General features: G+C 57.5%; 1 long non-coding RNA gene across 1 annotated transcript; it reads left to right on the top strand.

Annotated features, from left to right (window-relative positions):
* The first annotated feature begins 295 nt into the window (after positions 1-295).
* LOC127914869 (uncharacterized) lies at positions 296-3,973 on the top strand. The gene is made up of 3 exons (XR_008089370.1): positions 296-455; positions 1,860-1,998; positions 3,861-3,973. It is a non-coding gene; the product is annotated as an uncharacterized LOC127914869 (long non-coding RNA).
* Positions 3,974-7,696: the final 3,723 nt, after the last annotated feature.

Below are 7,696 nucleotides of genomic sequence, written 5' to 3'. Positions count from 1 at the left end.
CGTCGTCTGGGTTAGGGGAGGGTTTGTCCCAGCGTCATCTGTGTTAGGGGAGGGTTTGGCCCAGTGTCGTCCGGGTTAGGGGAGGGTTTGGCCCAGCGTCATCTGTGTTAGGGGAGGGTTTGGCCCAGCGTCGTCCGGGTTAGGGGAGGGTTTGGCCCAGCGTCATCTGTGTTAGGGGAGGGTTTGGCCCAGCGTCGTCCGGGTTAGGGAGGGTTTGGCCCAGCGTCGTCCGGGTTAGGGAGGGTTTGGCCCAGCGTCGTCCGGGTTAGGGAGGGTTTGGCCCAGCGTTGTCCGGGTTAGGGGAGGGTTTGGCCCAGCGTCGTCCGGGTTAGGGGAGGGTTTGGCCCAGCGTCGTCCGGGTTAGGGGAGGGTTTGGCCCAGCGTCGTCCGGGTTAGGGGAGGGTTTGGCCCAGCGTCGTCCGGGTTAGGGGAGGGTTTGGCCCAGCGTCGTCCGGGTTAGGGGAGGGTTTGGCCCAGCGTCATCTGTGTTAGGGGAGGGTTTGGCCCAGCGTCATCTGTGTTAGGGGAGGGTTTGGCCCAGCGTCATCTGTGTTAGGGGAGGGTTTGGCCCAGCGTCATCTGTGTTAGGGGAGGGTTTGGCCCAGCGTCATCTGTGTTAGGGGAGGGTTTGGCCCAGCGTCGTCCGGGTTAGGGGAGGGTTTGGCCCAGCGTCGTCCGGGTTAGGGGAGGGTTTGGCCCAGCGTCGTCTGGGTTAGGGGAGGGTTTGGCCCAGCGTCGTCCGGGTTAGGGGAGGGTTTGGCCCAGCGTCGTCCGGGTTAGGGGAGGGTTTGTCCCAGCGTCATCTGTGTTAGGGGAGGGTTTGGCCTAGCGTTGTCCGGGTTAGGGGAGGGTTTGGCCCAGCGTCGTCCGGGTTAGGGGAGGGTTTGGCCCAGCGTTGTCCGGTTAGGGGAGGGTTTGGCCCAGCGTCGTCCGGGTTAGGGGAGGGTTTCAGCGTTGTCCGGTTAGGGGGTTTGGCCCAGCGTCGTCCGGGTTAGGGGAGGGTTTGGCCCAGCGTCGTCCGGGTTAGGGGAGGGTTTGGCCCAGCGTCGTCCGGGGGGAGGTTTGGCCCAGCGTCGTCCGGGTTAGGGGAGGTTTGGCCCAGCGTGTCCGGGTTAGGGGAGGGTTTGGCCCAGCGTCATCTGTGTTAGGGGAGGGTTTGGCCCAGCGTCATCTGTGTTAGGGAGGTTTGGCCCAGCGTCATCTGTGTTAGGGGAGGGTTTGGCCCAGCGTCATCTGTGTTAGGGAGGGTTTGGCCCAGCGTCGTCCGGGTTAGGGGAGGGTTTGGCCCAGCGTCGTCCGGGTTAGGGGAGGGTTTGGCCCAGCGTCGTCTGGGTTAGGGGAGGGTTTGGCCCAGCGTCGTCCGGGTTAGGGAGGGTTTGGCCCAGCGTCGTCCGGGTTAGGGAGGTTTGGCCCAGCGTCGTCCGGGTTAGGGGAGGGTTTGTCCCAGCGTCATCTGTGTTGGGTTTAGCGTCGTCTGTGAGGGAGGGTTTGGCCCAGCGTCGTCCGGGTTAGGGGAGGGTTTGGCCCAGCGTCGTCCGGGTTAGGGGAGGGTTTGGCCCAGCGTCGTCCGGGTTAGGGAGGGTTTGGCCCAGCGTCGTCCGGGTTAGGGAGGGTTTGGCCCAGCGTCGTCCGGGTTAGGGGGGTTTGGCCCAGCGTCGTCCGGGTTAGGGGAGGGTTTGGCCCAGCGTCGTCCGGGTTAAGGGAGGTTTGGCCCAGCGTCGTCCCGGGTTAAGGGAGGGTTTGGCCCAGCGTCGTCCGGGTTAGGGAGGGTTTGGCCCCGTCGTCCAGGTTAGGGGAGGGTTTGGCCCAGCGTCGTCCCGGGTCCAGGTTAGGGGAGGGTTTGGCCCAGCGTCGTCCAGGTTAGGGGAGGGTTTGGCCCAGCGTCGTCCGGGTTAGGGGAGGGTTTGGCCCAGCGTCGTCCGGGTTAGGGGAGGGTTTGGCCCAGCGTCGTCCGGGTTAGGGGAGGGTTTGGCCCAGCGTCGTCCGGGTTAGGGGAGGGTTTGGCCCAGCGTCGTCGGGTTAGGGAGGGTTTCTCGTCCGGTTAGGGGAGGGTTTGGCCCAGCGTCGTCTGGGTTAGGGGAGGGTTTGTCCCAGCGTCATCTGTGTTAGGGAGGTTTGGCCCAGCGTCCGGGTTAAGGGAGGGTTTGGCCCAGCGTCGTCCGGGTTAGGGGAGGGTTTGGCCCAGCGTCCGGGTTAGGGGGGAGGTTTGGCCCAGCGTCGTCCCGGGGGGAGGGTTTGGCCCAGCCCAGGGGAGGGGTTTGGCCCAGCGTCGTCCGGGTTAGGGAGGGTTTGGCCCTAGCGTTGTCCGGGTTAGGGGAGGTTTGTCCCAGCGTCGTCCGGGTTAGGGGAGGGTTTGTCCCAGCGTCGTCCGGGTTAGGGGAGGGTTTGGCCCAGCGTCGTCCGGGTTAGGGGAGGGTTTGGCCCAGCGTCGTCCGGGTTAGGGAGGGTTTGGCCCAGCGTCGTCCCGGGTTAGGGAGGGTTGGCCCAGCGTCGTCCGGGTTAGGGGAGGGTTTGGCCCAGCGTCGTCCGGGTTAGGGGAGGTTTGGCCCAGCGTCGTCCGGGTTAGGGAGGGTTTGGTTCGTCCGGGTTAGGGAGGGTTTGGCCCAGCGTCGTCCGGGTTAGGGGAGGTTTGGCCCAGCGTCGTCCGGGTTAGGGAGGGTTTGGCCCAGCGTCGTCCGGGTTAGGGAGGGTTTGGCCCAGGTTTGTCCCAGCGTCGTCCGGGTTAGGGGAGGGTTTGGCCCAGCGTCGTCCGGGTTAGGGGAGGGTTTGGCCCAGCGTCGTCCGGGTTAGGGGAGGGTTGGCCCAGCGTCGTCCGGGTTAGGGGAGGGTTTGGCCCAGCGTCCGGGTTAGGGGAGCCCAGCGTCGTCCGGGTTAGGGGGGTTTGGCCCAGCGTCGTCCGGGTTAGGGAGGGTTTGGCCCAGCGTCGTCCGGGTTAGGGGAGGTTTGGAGCGTCGTCCGGGTTAGGGGAGGGTTTGGCCCAGCGTCGTCCGGGTTAGGGAGGGTTTGGCCCAGCGTCGTCCGGGTTAGGGAGGGTTTGGCCCAGCGTCGTCCGGGTTAGGGGAGGGTTTGGCCCAGCGTCGTCCGGGTTAGGGGGAGGGTTTGGCCCAGCGTTGTCCGGGTTAGGGGAGGGTTTGTCCCAGCGTCGTCCGGGTTAGGGGAGGGTTTGGCCCAGCGTCGTCCGGGTTAGGGGAGGTTTGGCCCAGCGTCGTCCGGGTTAGGGAGGGTTTGGCCCAGCGTCGTCCGGGTTAGGGAGGGTTTGGCCCAGCGTCGTCCGGGTTAGGGGAGGGTTTGGCCCAGCGTCGTCCGGGTTAGGGGAGGGTTTGGCCCAGCGTCGTCCGGGTTAGGGGAGGGTTTGGCCCAGCGTCGTCCGGGTTAGGGAGGGTTTGGCCCAGCGTCGTCCAGCGTCGTCCGGGTTAGGGGAGGTTTGGCCCAGCGTCGTCCGGGTTAGGGAGGGTTTGGCCCAGCGTCGTCCGGGTTAGGGAGGGTTTGGCCCAGCGTCGTCCGGGTTAGGGGAGGGTTTGGCCCAGCGTCGTCCGGGTTAGGGGAGGTTTGGCCCAGCGTCGTCCGGGTTAGGGAGGTTTGGCCCAGCGTCGTCTGGGTTAGGGGAGGGTTTGTCCCAGCGTCATCTGTGTTAGGGGAGGGTTTGGCCCAGCGTCGTCCGGGTTAAGGGAGGGTTTGGCCCAGCGTCGTCCGGGTTAGGGGAGGGTTTGGCCCAGCGTCGTCCGGGTTAGGGAGGTTTGGCCCAGCGTCGTCCGGGTTAGGGGAGGTTTGGCCCAGCGTCGTCCGGGTTAGGGGAGGGTTTGTCCCAGCGTCGTCCGGGTTAGGGAGGGTTTGGCCCAGCGTCGTCCGGGTTAGGGGAGGTTTGGCCCAGCGTCGTCCGGGTTAGGGGAGGGTTTGGCCCAGCGTCGTCCGGGTTAGGGGAGGGTTTGGCCCAGCGTCGTCCGGGTTAGGGGAGGGTTTGGCCCAGCGTCGTCCGGGTTAAGGGAGGGTTTGGCCCAGCGTCGTCCAGACGCATGGCTCTCGACCTTGTCCTCTCCCGGGTCCGTACAGGAGTTGCAACGATGGGACAAGACCATAACTACCAATTCGACGTCATGAAATTGGGGAGAAAAAGGGTTAAAAAGTATAAAATTAAATAAAAAATTATACAATGAGTGTGAAGGCCTGTCATAGAAGTATAGACCTACCAAAATATTGAGGCCTAATGGAGAAATGTTGATTGGGTAACTAGCTCTGCTACGTCATATCACTGATGGTAGGCTTGTTATCTCGAGGAATTCGACATATACACTGACATCCTTCCTGTTTAACTCCTCTGTGTTGTCTGGGTACCGATCACATGAAAAAAAATCACATTTGATTTGGGGAAAAGTTAGGTCAAGTGGGCAATGGCAAATTCAGTGGGGATGACTCGTTGGTAAGCCCTCATAGATAATGATAGAGGCCTCTCGTGGCCAAAAGGCTATTTTAGCATGGGCAGCGCTATAGAGTGCTTCCACCGTGCTTCTGCCATTTTAGAGTAGTCAAAGTAGTCAACTGGGTGTGGAATCCAATGGGTTCGTGGCCTCAATGGAGCTGCCCATGTTGTCACAGACGTTACTATGGCACAGCTATAAAGAGGAGTCCTCTATTTATCTCTATGGTCTGACTGAACTCCTGTCAATTTAGCGACTTGATGTTCTTCTTCTAGTATATGGCGGTCCGCAAATAAACGTCGGAGACGCATGTCGCCACCTACTGTACTGAAGTGTGTAGTCAATCACAGTTTACAGACTAAATGAACAAAAATGTAGAAACCTTATGAGAAACTAAACCCTCCCATCTAATCCTGTACTACTAAGAACATTAAAAAAAGAGCCCGACTAACTTCTAACACAGTCTGTGCTGCTAAGCCTAGCATCACTGGGACCGGAAGACCAGGGGACCACACTGTCTGTGCTGCTCAGCCTAGCATCACTGGGACCGGAAGCCCAAGGGACCACACTGTCTGTGCTGCTAAGCCTAGCATCACTGGGACCGGAAGACCAGGGGACCACACTGTCTGTGCTGCTAAGCCTAGCATCACTGGGACCGGAAGACCAGGGGACCACACCGTCTGTGCTGCTAAGCCTAGCATCACTGGGACCGGAAGACCAGGGGACCACACTGTCTGTGCTGCTAAGCCTAGCATCACTGGGACCGGAAGACCAGGGGACCACGCCGTCTGTGCTGATAAGCCTAGCATCACTGGGACCGGAAGACCAGGGGACCACACCGTCTGTGCTGCTAAGCCTAGCATCACTGGGACCGGAAGACCAGGGGACCACACTGTCTGTGCTGCTAAGCCTAGCATCACTGGGACCGGAAGACCAGGGGACCACACCGTCTGTGCTGCTAAGCCTAGCATCACTGGGACCGGAAGACCAGGGGACTACACCGTCTGTGCTGCTAAGCCTAGCATCACTGGGACCGGAAGACCAGGGGACCACACCGTCTGTGCTGCTAAGCCTAGCATCACTGGGACCGGAAGACCAGGGGACCACACTGTCTGTGCTGCTCAGCCTAGCATCACTGGGACCGGAAGCCCAAGGGACCACACTGTCTGTGCTGCTAAGCCTAGCATCACTGGGACCGGAAGACCAGGGGACCACACTGTCTGTGCTGCTAAGCCTAGCATCACTGGGACAGGAAGACCAGGGGACCACACTGTCTGTGCTGCTAAGCCTAGCATCACTGGGACCGGAAGACCAGGGGACCACACCGTCTGTGCTGCTAAGCCTAGCATCACTGGGACCGGAAGACCAGGGGACCACGCCGTCTGTGCTGCTAAGCCTAGCATCACTGGGACCGGAAGACCAGGGGACCACACCGTCTGTGCTGCTAAGCCTAGCGGCTTTTGTGGCTTTTTCCACATTTTGTTACTTTACAGCCTTATTCTTAAATTGATTAAATCAATATTTTTCCTCCTCAATCTACACACGATACTCCACTATGACAAAGCGAATCTCGTTTTTAATTTAATTTTTGCAAATTATAATAATACAAAATAAACAACACCTTATTTACATAAGTATTCAGACCCTTTGCTATGAGACTCAAAATTGAGCTCATGTGCATCCTGTTTCCATTGATCATACTTGAAATGTTTCTACAACTTGATTGGAGTCCACCTGTGGAATATTCAATTAAATGGACATGATTTGGAAAGGCACACACCTGTCTATATAAGGTCCCACAGTCGACAGTTCATGTCAGAGGAAAAACCAAGCCATGAGGTCGAAGGAATTGTCCGTAGAGCTCAGAGACAGGATTGTGTGGTGGGAAGCATTTTTTATTTATTTTATCTTTATTTAACTAGGCAAGTCAGTTAAAAAAAAATTCTTATTTATTCTTATTTACAATCTCGGCCTACTCCGGCCAAACCCTAACCCGGACGATGCTGGGCCAAAATGTGCGCCGCCCTATGGGACTACCAATCACGGCCGGCTGTGATACAGCCTGGAAACAAACCAGGGTCTGTAGTGACGCCTGGGAATCGAACCTCGCCGGTGAGAGCGCAGCATCCTAACCACTACAGGGCTTTGCAAAATAATGAATCCCCCTTGGCGTTTTTCCTATTTATTTTGTTGCATTATAACGTGTAATGTAAATAGATGTTTATTTGGATGTCATGTAATGGACAGACACAAAATAGTTTAAATTGGTGAAGTGAAATGAAAAGAAGGAATAGTTTCAAATCATTCTAAAATAAAAATGAAAAAAAGTGGTGCGTACATATGTGTACACCCCCTTTGCTATGAAGCCCCTCCCCTTTGCTATGAAGCCCCTCCCCTTTGCTATGAAGCCCCTCCCCTTTGCTATGAAGCCCCTCCCCTTTGCGATGAAGCCCCTCCCCTTTGCTATGAAGCCCACCCCTTTGCTATGAAGCCCCTCCCCTTTGCTATGAAGCCCCTCCCCTTTGCTATGAAGCCCATCCCCTTTGCTATGACGCCCCTCCCCTTTGCTATGAAGCCCCTCCCCTTTGCCATGAAGCCCCTCCCCTTTGATATGAAGCCCCCCCCTTTGCTATGAAACCCCTCCCCTTTGATATGAAGCCCCTCCCCTTTGCTATGAAGCCCCTCCCCTTTGCTATGAAGCCCCTCCCCTTTGATATGAAGCCCCTCCCCTTTGCTATGAAGCCCCTCCCATTTGCTATGAAGCCCCTCCCCTTTGCTATGAAGCCCTTAAATAAGATCTGGTGCAACCAATGACCTTCAGAAGTCACATAGTTAGTTAAATAAAGTCCACCTGTCCACCTGTGTGAAATCTAAGTGTCGCATGATCTGTCACATGATCTCAGTATATATATATATATATATATACCTGTTCTGAAAGGCCCCAGAGTCTGTAACACCAGGGGCACCACCAAGCAAGCATCACCATGAAGACCAAGGAGCTCTCCAAACAGGTTAGGGACAAGGTTGTGGAGAAGTACAAATCAGGGTTATAAAAATATATCCGAAACTTTGAACATCCCATGGAGCAACATTAAATCCATTATTAAAACATGGAAAGAATATGGCACCACAACAATCCCACCAAAACTCACGGACCAGGAAGTAGGGCATTAATCAGAGAGGGAACAAAGAGACCAAAGATAACCCTGAAGGAGCTGAAAAGTTCCACAGCAGAGATTGGAGTATCTGTCCATAGGACCACTTTAAGCCGTACACTCCAC

Source organism: Oncorhynchus keta, chromosome 34 (genome assembly GCF_023373465.1).
Source record: "Oncorhynchus keta strain PuntledgeMale-10-30-2019 chromosome 34, Oket_V2, whole genome shotgun sequence".
NCBI lineage: Eukaryota > Metazoa > Chordata > Actinopteri > Salmoniformes > Salmonidae > Oncorhynchus > Oncorhynchus keta.
Note: the sequence above shows the minus strand (reverse complement) of the source record. Positions and strands in the feature narration are given on the sequence as shown.